This window comes from Vombatus ursinus, unplaced genomic scaffold (genome assembly GCF_900497805.2).
Source record: "Vombatus ursinus unplaced genomic scaffold, bare-nosed wombat genome assembly UNPS02014173.1, whole genome shotgun sequence".
Lineage (NCBI taxonomy): Eukaryota > Metazoa > Chordata > Mammalia > Diprotodontia > Vombatidae > Vombatus > Vombatus ursinus.
This window is the reverse complement of record NW_020953951.1, coordinates 1,899,890-1,914,527: the sequence shown is the minus strand read 5'-3', so window position 1 is coordinate 1,914,527 and position 14,638 is coordinate 1,899,890. Positions and strand designations below refer to the sequence as shown.

The 14,638-nt window shown below is 39.2% G+C and overlaps 1 pseudogene; it reads left to right on the top strand.

The window, feature by feature from the left end:
- The first annotated feature begins 753 nt into the window (after nt 1–753).
- On the top strand, nt 754–12,650 carry LOC114041417 (annotated as a pseudogene).
- Nucleotides 12,651–14,638: the final 1,988 nt, after the last annotated feature.

Below are 14,638 nucleotides of genomic sequence, written 5' to 3'. Positions count from 1 at the left end.
TTCCAGTATCTGAAGGAAGATCGAGTACTAGAGGGATTAGACTTGCTGTGTTTGGTTCCTTAAGAGTAGAACTAGGAGCAGTGGGTAGAAACTGCAGAGAGAAAAATAGGATCAATGTTACGGAAAACTTTCCAGCAATTAGAGCTTTCCCAAAGCGGAGTGAGCAGTCTCTGGAGGTAGCAGGAGGTCTTCAACGGCTAGATGGCCACTTGTAGGGCATATTGCAGAGGGGGTTCAGGTGCAAGTACAGGTTGGACTAGGTGCCCTCTGAGGAGCTTTCCTGTGCTGGGATTCTGTGCCGCTGAGGTTCAGCGAGAGCAGTGATTGGCTGATCTCCTTTTGATGGGCAGTTGTTAGCCTTTGGCGGGAGTGAGGAGCCAGAAAATGCACGTGGCCTCCATCCTCCTACAGCTTTGTGGACCGCCGTGGTGGGGCTTCCCTTAAGACTAAAAGTCTGGGTCAGGGCGCCAGGAGACAGGCAGCGACGTGAGGACTCCCGGGAGCGGGCAATGAGGGAGAGATCTGGGGAGCTCTTCCTCCCTGGGGTCCCGGCTCTGCCCTCTTGCCCGCTCCTAGGCGTTCAAGAAGCGGGGCGGGGAGGGCCACAGAGATTCTCGAGTCCTCCAAGCATCCTAGAACGGTCGCAGGCTCTGGAGCCCAAGGCTGTTTCCGGCCTCGTTCGGCTCGTTTCCTCCCAGTTCGCCTCTGTTTTGGTTACAGTCAGAACTCCGCCCCCCTCCCCCTTCCCCGGCCCGGACGCCGCGCGCCCCCGAGCGGACGGTGAGTCGGGGCCGGGGGCGGTGTAAGGGCCGGGTGGGGTTGGGGGGTGGGCAGCGAGAAGAGCCCTCCCCTGGGACGCACTGACTGATCCCTCGGGCTCGACCCTGCCACTTAGTCACATGGTGACCTTGGACAAGCCCCTCCTCCCCTCTAGGGCTCAGTTTCCTCCTCTGTAAAACACGAGAGGGTCCGACTAGGTGGGTCTCTGAAGCTCCTTCCAGCTCTGACAGTCTGGGGCCCAAGGTATATGGAGCAGCAAGATGGGGGGGCGGGGTGTGGAGGGTGCGTGAAAGGAGGAAAACATTGGGGCTGTCGCTGGCGGGGGAGCGGGGAGCCCACCCCGCGGCCGGCCGCCCACCCCGCGGCCGGCCGCCGTGGTTAAAGTGCTGGATTTGGAGGCAGGTTCAAATCCTGCCCCTGACGTTTGACAGCAAGTCGAAAAGTTTCTGGGCACAATGATATCTTTAATAGCCCTCTTAGGGTTGTGAGGCTCCAATGACATCATTAAAGCAGACATTAAATGCCAGCCTTCATCATTAACCTTGTATGCCCTAAACAGGTTTCCTGGGGCAAGTGAGAGCTGGAAATCCTACCGCTGGGCTCACGGGCACTTAGCTTCTTAGGGTCCGCAGGGCCCTCCATGGGCTTCATTGCGTGCAGAGGCCAATGTAGTGTTGATTATATTCAATCCAACAAACATTTATTAAGCTAAACTTAAGATAATACCACAATACAAATGCAACAGCCTTGGTTGGCCCTTAAGCATCTTAACTGTCAATTCAGTAGTTAAAACATTTGCAAAGTACAGGCTACTGAAGTACATACAAAGGAAGAAAGACCTGGGGCTGCCCTTAAGCAGCTTGTAGAATACTGGGGAATACAACACATACCCAGAAGATTATGATGCAGGAAAGAAAGTCATAGGAGAAAAGGAAGGTTATAAAAATGTGAGTAGGGAGAGATCACTCTTGGTTGGGGAAAATTATGTAACATAAATTTTATATAACAATTAGTATCTGAGCTGAACCTTGGAAAAGGACTTTAGCAGGTAGAGATTGGGCAGCCTTTGTGATGCAGTGGATAGAGAGAGGCCTGGAATCATGAAGACTTGAATTGAAATCTGGCCTCAGACACTTAACTAGCTGTGTGACCCTGGGCAAGTCACTTGACCTTGTATGCTTCAGTTTCCTCATCTGCAAAATGAGCTGGAGAAGGAAATAGCAAACTACTCCAGTATCTTTGCCAAGAAAGCCCCAAATGGGATTGCAGAGTCCGACGTGACTGAAACAACTGAACAACAAAAGCTGTAACATACTGGACAAGTAGTCATGTAGCCTCTACTTGAAGACCTTCAAAGAAAAAGAATCCATCATCTCTTAAGGCAGCTCTTTGCACTTTTAGATAGCTCTGTTAGTTTTTCTTGACATCAAGTCTAAATGTGCCTTAGTGGGACTTCTACCTATTATTTCTAGTTTTTTCCTCAGTGGTCAAATCTAATCACTCTTGCACATGACAGCCCTTCAAATACTTGAACACAGCTCTCATGCTCCCTGGAATCTTCTTCAAGTTGAACAAGCAAGTTTCTTCAACTAATTCTCAGATGAATGGGTGTAAGACCATTCACCATCCTGGTTGCCTTTCTCAGGATGCTCTCCAGTGTTTCAGAGGACCCCAAAATGAATGCAGTACATCAGATGTGGTTTGACCAGGGCAAAATACAGAGGAATTACTATCTTATTCCTATGCCCAAATAGCCTTAGCTTTTTTGACTTCCATATCATACTGCCAGCTGCTATTGAGCTTGTAGTTTTGTAAAGCCCTTTTATATTTTTTAGATAAAGTGTTATCTCACCATGTCTCCTCCATTTTGTATTTCAGAAATTGATCTTTTTGATCCTCGTTTATCTCCACTGAATTTCATCTTTTTAAAGTCAGCCTAATGCTCTAGCCCAGGGGTTGCTCAAGTCAAAGGGTCACACTTGAGGATCTAGAGGGCAACATGTAGCCTCAAGGCTGCAGGTTTCCCACCCCTGCTCTAGCCTATCAAGATCTTTTTGGATTCTGACATCCAGTGTGTACCTTCCAGATCTGTGTCGCCTACAAATATAATGAATATGCCATCTTTGCCTTATTCCAGGTTATTAATAAAAATGTTAAACAATACAGGCTCATGCACAGATCCTTTTGGATGCTATTGGAGACCTCTTGCCAAAGTGATAATGGAACCATTAATAAGAATTCTGAATATGGCTATTTAATTAGTTCTGAATCAATCTAATTGTATTACTGTCTAGGCTATATCTTTCCACCTTTGAGAGAAACTTAAATTTTCTCTTTTAGAGAGACTTTATGAAAGGAGATATTTTAATAATTTAAAGATGAAAATGGTTTAATGATTAAGAATATCAGATGTCTTGTTGAACTCTAGGCAAATTATAGCTATAGAGTTCGCCTGATGTATTAGGTTACTAACCCTGAGAGAAAGGAAATTATTCTTGATGAAGCCATGCTGGTTTTTTTTTAATTACTGCTTCCTTTTCAAGATGTCTCTTTAATAATGGGTTATTAAAGAGATACCTTGTTAATATTTAGCTATCTCTTTAATAATCCATTCTAAATTGTTCCTAGGAATTAAAATCAAAGTTGCTGAACTATAGTTTGTAGACTCCGTTTTCTTTCCAGTTTTGGAAGCTGAGACATTTGTCCAGTCGTACAGTCTTCCATTTTCCCATAATCTTTCAAATGTCACTGACACTCTATTTCAAGTGTCCATTTACTAATAATATTAACGTATCATTATCAATAATACAGTAGTTACAAAATATTACTTTATGCTCATATTTATTAGATATAATGGAAACTTTTTCTCAATTAGAAAATACATTTGGCATGGGTGGCATAGGCCCACGCTAAATGTAAACTAAAACACTGAAAACCTTTAGCAGAAGAAATGGGGTTGAAATATGCTGAAGCAATTTTTAGGTAATTCATTATTTCTTATCTAATGCAATAATAGGTTGAATTCAGTAAGGTGTAAGGTAAGAAGTGGACTTGTAATCAGATCACCTTCAGTCAGTGCCAGACATTGTCTTAAGTTCTGAGGATACAAGGAAAAGCAAAAACAGTCCCTGCCCTCCAGGAGCTTAAATTTGAATGAGGGAGACAACATGTAAATAATAATTTATGTGTCAAATATATAATAGCTAGCTAGCATTTATATAGTCCTTTAAAGTTTTCAAAGAGCTTTGCAGATGTTAAGGACTGTTAAGAAGTCCCCTGAACTTGTCTTTTTGAATTGCCATATTTTCCAAAAACACTAGACCCAGATCATGCAGGAGGCCTTGAATGTGTCAAAGACGAACCACACGCCCCCACTCCAGCTGACATAATTTGTTGTTTGCACCTCAAGCTGGATTCCCTGTGTGTCCTTAGGAGGCAAGACAGGGGACAGCCAGTCTGTACCAGGCTAGGAAAAATGCTTGCTCAGCAGGAGTCCTTTGCAGATAATAGGTTCTATCTTTATGGTCTAGGGATTCCCAAGGGAAAAGGGTATGGCTTTTGCCATTGCCTTGCCCCTCCCCTTCCTGAGAGGTTATGGTACCTTTCCCCTCCCATGCCTTCCTGCTTTCTTCTCCTTTTGTTGTACTGTCATAAATTTGAAACTTCTGTAAGGACTATGAACTCTTTGGGTTCCACATGCATGTTCATTTCTCTTGTAATAAGCCTAGTTTTCACATAAGAATTGTGACATTGTGATTGCCTGTTGACATATACATTATTTCAGTTTTTTCCTCACAATACCCCTTTGAAACCTATAGGGATTACCATTATCTCCATTTTACAGATGCTAGAATCCCTTTATGGCAGTTGATAATGTTATTGATACTGAGACTATACTGCTGTAGGACTGCTGGCATATCTGTTCTGTTTTTTGTCTGTTGTCCTTCAATCTTCATCTGTAAATTCTCTTGGGATATTCTTTTGACAGATTTGTTTTCTCCTCTAGTGCTTTTTGCTATTTTGCAGTGTGATATTATTTGCAATCTTAATAAATAATAACAGCTAACCTATTTCACTTTGGGGTCTAAAAAGCACTTTACACATAGTATCTTATTTTATCCTCAGGTCAGCCATTAGATGTAAGTTCTATTATCCCAGTTTTACAGATGAAGAAACTGAGGCAGGCAGTAGTTGGTTAAGTGAATTGCCCAGGGTCACATAGCTGATAAATGTTTGAGGGAGGATTCACACTGTGTTCTTCTTGACACCAGGTCCAGCACTCTATCCACTCTGCTTCTATCATCCTAGCCCATAATTTTGTAAATGAGTTTATACTTTAACCTAATGTTGCCCTTGGCTACAAATTTTGGCAAGGAAATCAAGTGTTTCCTGGATGAGCCAGTTTCTGGGCTTTTGTTATCTTACTTGTGGCATCCCCTTTATATCAGCTTCTGCCAGAAATGATGATAATCACTGTCAATGTCATTACCTTTTATCTATTTACTAATCTTCAGCACCAGCAACTTTTTAATTAACCTCCGCTTGCCTCAGTTTTCCCAATAGTAAAATGAGGATAGCAATAGAACCTACATCCTGGGGTTGTGGTGAGGATTAAATGAGATATCTGTAGAGTGTTTGGAGCATAGTAGATGCTTAATGACTACATCCTTCCTTCTTTCCCTCCCTTCTTTCCTTCCCTCATTCCTTCTGTTCTTCCTTCCCTTATTCCTTTCTTCTTTTCTTCCTTCTCATTCCTTCCTTTCTTCTCTTTCTCCTTCCTTCCTTTCCTCTTCCCCTTTTTCCTTCCTTCTTTTCTTCTACTTGGGACTATAATTCCTTTATATATAACCCTCTGTATTGCCTCTGTTGCACAGGTGACTTATGGTGACATAATGACAAGAAGAGTTAGTCAGTCATTAAAGGAGAAACCATGTAGAGAGGCCTATGAGTCTTCTGTTGAGGAGAGTTATGTGAGCAGTGAATGGGAGTATTTCACTGCTCTCACTTATGTTTCTTCTTTCTGCCCTTCCTGCTCAGGGAACCTAAAAGACCAGGTGATGGCATCTTTGCTCCCATTGATGGCCAGGTTCCAGGTGAGCTGCCCTTTTGGAGGTCCTAAAATTGTTCCCTGGAAGAGTGTTACCTGTGGAGTGAGAAGACCTGAGTTTAAACATCTTTTCCCATTGTAAACTTGGGCAGTGTATCTCTTTTGTCCTTTCCCCTCCTACTGCATCGGTAGGTTCCCAGCACAAATCAATATATCCTATTTCCTTCCCCATTAGCAAGATTTCCAGTTTCTTACTCTTCATTTTGTCATTTGTAAAATGAAGAAGTGGACTGTATGGATCTCTAAGGTCATTCCTAGCTCTAAATCCTATGATTTTTTTTCCTTACTCTGCAACGACCATATTAGCCATGTTGCCAGAAAAAAGGCAAGGAAAATAAAGTGAAAAAATATGCTTCAGACTGTATTCAGAGTTCATTAGTTCTCTTTCTGGATGTAGATAGTATTTTTCTTCATGAGTCCTTTGGAATTGTTTTAGATCATTGTATTGATTAGAGTAGCTGAGTCTTTCACAGTTGATCATTGTTATAATATTGCAGTTACTGTGCACAATGTACTACTGGTTATTCTCACTTACTTTGCATCAGTCTTGCATATAAGTCTTCACAGGTTTTTCTGAAACCGTCCTTCTCATCATTTCTTATAGCACAATAGTACTCCATCACAGTTATGTGCCACATCTGGTTTAGTCATACCCCAACTGACGAGCATCTCCTCAATTTCCAATTCTTTGCCATTGTACAAAGAGCAACTATAAATACTTTTGTATATATAGATCCTTTTTCATTTTCTTTACAGAACTAGTAGTGGTATTGTTGGGTCAAAGGGTATGTGCAATTTTATAGCCCTTTGAGCATAGTTCCAACTTATTCCGTAGAATGGTTGTCCAGTTTACAACTCTGTGTTAGTGTCTCTATTTTTCTATGTCCCTCTAGCATTTGTCATTTTCCTTTTCTGTCATGTGAGTCAAATCTGATAGATAAGAGGTGATACCTCAGAGTTTTAATTTGCTTTTCTCTAGTCAATAGTAATTTAAAGCATTTTTTCATATAACTATTGATAGCTTTGATTTCTTCTTCTGAAAACTGCCTGTTCATATCATTTGACCATTTATCAGTGGGGCATTCCCCATTCTTATTTTTATAAATCTGGCTCAGTTCCCTATACATTTGAGGAATGAAGCCTTTATCAGAGAAACTTGCTGTAAAAATCTTCCCCCAGTTTCCTGTTTTCCTGCATTGGTTTTTGTTAGTGCAAAACCTTTTTAATTTCATATAATTAAAATTATCCATTTTACTTCCTATAGGGATAGAAGTTTCTTATTCTTCCAGGAATAATAATAGCTCTGTTTTCTTTGGTATACTACTTTTGACAGACTGCTTTTCTCATGAGAACCCTTTGAAGGAGGTCAAGTATTATCTCCATTTTATGAATTAGGAAACTCAGGCTGGAGAGTAATGACTTGCTCAAGATAATGGAAGGAAGGACTTTTGAATCTAGATCTGCTGACTTCAAGACAATGCTCTTTTCACTACTCAGTGACCTTCTCATCCTTATGTGCTTCCATTATCAGCTTTTCCAGGGACTCCTACTTGGGTGGAGTGTTCTGAGGTCTCTGCTCTTGGCATTTTTGCCCCCTTTCCACCTGTTCTCTATGGCCTGCTTTAGCTGCCATTACTAGCACAAGCGAGTATATTCTATGGCCTTTCATACAAGTAGGACTTCCAGCCTCGAAGCTTGATGTGATCTTTTAGCTGGAGTGAGAAGAAGAGCCATGTTTGTTGGATCTTCAGGGAGCTAAGGAAAAAGATGAATCCCAGAGAGGTTCCCGCACAGGTGAGGGAGAGAAACTAGTTAATGGGAATCCTAATCATCCTTATCACCATAATTATTCAGATTTCCTAAATATTCTTCCTTCTACTCTGTAATTATAATGTATGCACATAATTGTTTTCATATTGTCCCTCCCATGAAAATGTGAGCTCTTTGAGAGTAGTGACAAGGTTTCTTTTCCTTTTTCTTTTCTTTTTTTTTTTTAAACCTTACTTTGTCTCCCCAGTGCTTAGCACAGTGCCTGGCACATGGTAACCACTTAATAAGTGCCTGTTCACCGACTGTCTGTATCAGGTATTGCCATGGAAAATGTCTCAGGACAGTGGATAGATAAATCAAAAAAACTTGCTTTGAGAAAAAGCAGAGAGAACAATAAAATTGAGGGCATTCTGTTTTCCCTAAGGAAGTCCTTGAAGAAGACGGACTTGGTAAGATAGCATCAACATTGCCTCAGGTGGCCTGTCCATCGCCAAGTGCAGAAAGACTTGACTTTTAATTCAACATTTATCAACTGCCTAGTATCTACAAAGTATTTCTAGGAACTTTGGAAGTGTTAGTGACAAGTGGAGAAGTCTGGGTGTTAGATTGAACAGCAGCATGATATAGTGAAAAGAATACTTGACTTGGAACAAAGAAAACCTAGATTTGAATTTTGGTTTAAACACATAATAGCTTCATGACTGTGGGGCAACCCTGTAATTAATTACTCTTAGCTTTAGTTACTTTACTTATGGGGGAAAAACTGGATGATAAAATGTGCACTACCTACCTTATCAGGTTGTTGTGGAGATTTTTGTAAACCTTGAAATGCTCTATAAATCTGTATTGTTGTTTGTAATCCATGTTAGAGATGACAAGTTCATGACTGGCAGTGGTAGAAGGCTGAAGGGAAAGAGGTGGGCAATGAAAGCACTGGAGATTCAGAAAGGAAACATTTTGGGAACCATTTCCAGTAGGCAGGGATGGAGGCAACAAATACCTTTGCTTATCCAAATGGGGATGTTAGCTCAGGGTGGCCATCCTCTGGCAAAGCTGTGGCTTTGTCTTTATTTTTGGTTTGAGGTGATAGTGAGACACCTTGTCTAGACTACTGTATAGACAGAGCCACAATAGGATATGACTAGGGATTACTTCAAGAGTAAACAACTAGATTGGTATGTGATTTCTAGGAAGGTAATCACAAGTGAATGATCTTGTTCGGGGTAAGAAGAGTGAGAAGTATGAGAAGACTTTGGTTATTTAGACATCTGCTTGAGCTCTCTTTCTACCCACAGCAGAAGAGCTAACAACTTAATGATGTGCCTTAATGCAACATTCTTTAAAAGGTGGAGAAGCTAACAAAGGGAAATTTTAAATGGGAGCTGATTCTTACTAACAGAGAGGAACTGGTTGAAGGGAAATAACTGTTCTGTTCCAGAGTTTATTATTTTCTCTCAAGAGAAAGCAAAGTAGGCCTAGATTTTGGGAAGACAGAACTCTAAGAGTTCAGAGGAAAATAGGTAGGATGCTATAAGTTAAATTCTATAGGAAAAGTCTCCAGGAGGGATGGGAAGTTCCTTGAGAATAAAATTCTAGTGATACAAAGGGAACAATTCCAATGTGGAAGAAAAATGGGAATTATCTGAAGACTAATGTGGATGCATATGGAACTCACCAACTCAGATTTTAAAAATCATGTACAAAATATGGAAGCAAAGACAGGTAACGAGAGAATGAAAAGAAAAACATGGTGGTGTCTTATAAAAATAGTATCAGGAGTACTAAAGTTCAGAATGTGCTAGGATGGATGAGAATAGCAAAAAAGACTTTTAAAAATTTACTTATTAGAAGCTACATTGGTAGAAAAAGGGAGGACCAAAGAAGGGATAGGACTGCTGCTTGGGGTGAATGGGATGATGATAATAACTGAAAACAGAGAAGACAGAGTGGCTCAATTTTAATTTTGCTTCTCTTTTATACCAAAAAGAATTCTTCTTGCACTAGGAAGAACAGAATACAAATGGCTAATAAGGAATTGATACCCAAAGTAAGCAGAGAGATAGTAAGAAAGAACCTAGTTGCCTTGATAAATTCAAGTCACCTAGATGAACTCAGCGTTTGTGATTGTTGAAGCACTTTCAGTGATGTTTGAAAGATCTTTGAAAATGAGAGAGATATTAAAGGACCTTATTCTCTTCCCTTTTGAAAAAACTAGGTCCCCTGCCTTTGTTCAATTCTTGCAGATGTAGATTTTTTCCTGAGAGAATGGCTTTCCTAATTTCAAAGACAGAGAAATAGTGAGATACCATCACCTTTGACTATCTTTCCCACTGATTGACCTTGCAACATTTCCACAAAAAGGTTCCTTCTCTGGAAACGCAGCTTCTATGTCACAATTCACCTACCTTGCTCTGGTAGGTTTGTAGTATTTATAGGAAGGGGCCTGAGAAGTCGTTTCCTCCAACTTTTTCATTTTATAGGTGAGGACATGGTTAGGGAAGTAAAGGGACTTGTCTGACGTTACACAGCTTATATCAGAGCCAGGATTTAAACACAGGTTCTGTTATGCCAAATCCAATATTTTTGTGTTTCACTATTTTCACTATACTGCCTCTCCTCCTCTTTCTTCTTTTTTAGCACCAATTTCATTGCTTTCTTTGCTAATTCCTCTGGTGACTAGGAACTTATTACCTTATGAAGCATTCTTTGCTACTTCTGTATAATTCTAACTATTCCCTCATCAAATATTCTCATCTTCCTATTCAGGCCATCTCACCACTGATCATACTTAACTGAAAACTTACCTTGTCTCCCATACACTCTGCTTAAACCTCAAAATTTCTCGCTCCTTCCCAACTCCCCTGCCTAATCTGTTCCATTGATCAAATGTTCCACCCTTCTCAACTGGTTCACTTTGTGTTCACTATGCCCCTTATCTAGATTATACCTCTACTCAATTTCTCCTGCTTCCAAGTTCCAACCTTTTGCTTTCTTTCTAGATTTTATATTAGTTCTGAGAACAAGCAAAGCCACATGTAGTGCTTAAAAGAAGGGTCAACGATGCTGGTCCCAGTCTAATTTTTTTCTCAGCATAGAGAACATTATATTTTCAATTTCTTGTTTCAGATTTGGAAAGAACTGAGAATGAGCAGTTATATGAAAAATGGGAAAATTTCAAAGGAGTCACATCAAATGGAGAAACAGTGGAAATAATCCTAAAGGATTTCCCTGAAGAACATGAATTTGGAGAATATTTTAAACCTGAGAGGAGCTTAAACATTTATCATAAAAACTCTACAGCAGTGATTTTGAGAAAATGCTCTTCCCTGGAAAAAGATTTCAATAAAGCCATGATGACTCATAAGAAAACCACTATAGAGGACATCACCAAAAAATGTAATGAACTTGGGGCAGAATCAACACTCATTGCACATAAAGGAATAACAAAAGAAAAAGTCCACGAATGTGATAATTGTGGCAAAAACTTTGAGCAGAATTCAGACCTTGTTTTACACCAGAGAATTCACACTGGAGAGAAATCACACAAATGTATTGAATGTGGAAAAATTTTCAGTCGAAGCTCAAATTTGAGAGAACATCAAAAAATTCATACTGGAGAAAAACCATATAAGTGTAATAAATGTTCAAAAGCTTTCATTTGTAGCTCCCGGCTTATTCAACATCAATTAATTCACACTGGAGAAAAACCGTATAGATGTGATGAATGTGGTAAAGCTTTCAGTCTGAACTCACAACTTAATAGACATCAGAAAACTCATACGGGAGATAAGCCATTTCAATGTAATGAATGTCAGAAAACATTTAGTCAGAGATCACACCTTATTCAACATCAAAGAATCCATACTGGAGAGAAACCTTATAGATGTGATAAATGTGGAAAAACCTTTGGTCAGAATTCTCAGCTTGTGTTACATCAGAGAATTCATACAGGAGAGAGGCCTCATGCATGTAATGAATGTGGAAAAACTTTCAATCAAAGATCACTACTTATTAGACATCAAAGAATTCACACTGGAGAGAGACCCTATAAGTGTAATGAATGTGGAGAAACCTTTATTCAGAACTCACACCTTATTCTACACCAGAGAATTCACACTGGAGAAAGACCATACAAATGTAAGGAATGTGGGAAATCATTCAGTCAAAGTTCAACTCTTGATCAGCATCAGATAGTTCATACTGGAGTAAAACCGTATAAATGTAATGAGTGTGGGAAGGCCTTCAGTTGGAGCTCACGTCTTATTCAACATCAGTTAATACACACTGGAGAGAAACCATATAAATGTAATAAATGTTCAAAAGCTTTCAGTTGCAGTTCAGGCCTTATCTTACACCAGAGAACTCATACTGGAGAGAAACCCTATAAATGTAATGAGTGTGGTAAAGGCTTCATTCAGAGTTCACAACTTATTCAGCATCAAAGAATTCACACTGGAGAAAAGCCCTATGGATGTGATGAATGTGGCAAAGCCTTTGGTCAGAGCTCACAACTTATTCAACATCAAAGAATTCATACTGGAGAAAAACCTTATGGGTGTGATGAATGTGGGAAGGCTTTTAGTCAAAGTTCACAACTAACTCTACATCAGAGAATTCATACTGGAGAAAAGCCTCATAAATGTAGTGAATGTGGAAAAGCTTTTTGTCAGAGCTCACAACTTAGACTGCACCAGAGAATTCATACTGGAGAGAAACCCCACAAATGTACTGAATGTGGGAAAGCCTTTACTCAAAGCTCACTTCTTATCAGGCACCAGAGGGTTCACACTGGTGAGAAACCTTATGAATGCCATGAATGCAGCAAAGCTTTCAGTCAGAGTTCAACCCTTGTTCAACATCAGATCATTCATACTGGAGTGAAACTTTTTAAATGTAATCAATGTGAGAAAGCTTTTAGTAGGAGTTCTTACCTTATTCTACATCAAAGAATTCACATTGATGAGAAGTCCAACCAAAGTAATTAATATGAAAACTTTCTGATACTTTAAGCCATATAAAGTTGCCTGAAAAGAAATTGAATGAATGTGATAAGTATAGGAAAGCCTCAGACTGGAATTCACAACTTACACTACATTAGAGAACCAATATTCAAGAAAAACTCTATAAATATAATGCATGCAAATAAGCTTGCACTTGTAGCATCCTTCATTTAAATTATATCAGAATAGCTATACTGACAAAAAAAAATCAATGAGAATGTTGGAATGGCTTTAGCAATACCTCATTTTTAGATCTCACAGCTTTTCAGAGGTGGCAGATCCTCACAAGTCATCTTGTCTCAACCTATAAATGAAAAGCAATCCTCCTACACTATCCCTGTCAAATTGGTTATCCAGTCTCAGCTTGAAGACCTCCAGTGATAGGGAATCTCCTACCTCCTGAAGCAGATTATTACCCTTTTAGACAATATTTTGTTAAAAAAATTTTCCTTATATTGTGCCAAAATCTGCCTGTCTGCAACTTTAAGCCATTGCTCCTAGTTCTGCTCTGGTGACAACTAAATTTGGTCCCTTTTCCTTATTTTAATTCTTTGTGATACTTAAGGTCAGCTATGCCTTCCCCAAAGTTTTATTTTCCCCAGACCAGTGGTTCTCAAAGTGTGGTCCAGGATCTCTTTTTAGAGGTTTCTCAAGGTCAAAACTATTTTCATAATAATAAGATGTTTTAATTTTTAGCATGGTAAATGTCAGTAGATATAATCTATATAAATGAAACTCTTTGGTGCAGGTGGCAGGAGGAGTCCTAATAATTTTAAAGAGTGGTACTGGTGCCAAAAAGTTTTAGAACCACTGGTCCACACTAACCATTCTTCAACTGAATTGAAATTATCTCTTTTTCCCATTGTCCTGTTTGCCCTCCTCTAAATTAGTCCAGTTTTTCAATGTTCTTCCAAAAATATGGTACCTAGAAATGAATACCATAGTCCGGATGAGGTCATGCATTAATTAATTAATTAATACAAATTAATTCAGCCCAATATGTTAGCATTTTTGTTAGATATGTTAGATATTTTTGGGTTCCACATCACTTTGTTGACTCATATTGAGTTTGCAGCCCACCAAAACTGCTAGATATTTTTCATGTGAGTTATTGTCTATTTAACTATCTCTTTTAATTTTGTATTTATATATCTGATAACCAAATGTAGGACTTTATATTTATTTATATTAAATTTCATCTCCTTGGAATTGGCCCTGAATTATAGCCTGAAACCTTTTTGAATCTCAGACACTCAAAATTTTAGTTATCTTTCTCCTATCTAAAAATAGTGACATGAAATCCATATGTGTAATGTTTATAGCTTTGTTAAATGTCAGGGTCTATACTGTAACAAAATGTGATGAAATACTTTAAGCTTCTCATGAGAAGGACCCTCATCTGTTTAGAACATCAGATATGAAGAAAGAATTTACATGACAAATATTCTCTTTAATATTAAACATATAAGGTCTTATGGCCTCTGCTTCTCATTGGACATGTTTCAACCCTCTTCTGTCTTTTTTGCTCTCTTAATTCAGCAGTCACTTATTTTGTACCTATTATGTACAAAGCACTACTAGGCACCAAGGGAGACTGAATCATTACTATAATTTTATTTAATACAAGTGGCCTCAAAACTTCTCCTCTCTTGGAGCTACCCTCTTACAATAAGCATACAATAGTTATAGTCCAAAATATAATGGAGTTATACTCTGTGCTAAGCAAGTTTGAATAGTCTTATAATCTCCTAGACATAGACTTTATTCCTTTTACCCTGGTTTCTTAACATTTTTTGCCTGCACTGAGATGAATGCCTGCCATCTCTCCAACAATCAGAGCTCTGTCGTGGGCCCTCTTCTCTCTCTAAACTTGCCCTTGGTGATCATATTTCCTATGAGTTTATTTATCTTTATATAGGTGAATCTCACATACACACACATATATATGTATGTACGTATGTATGTATGTATGTATATCCAT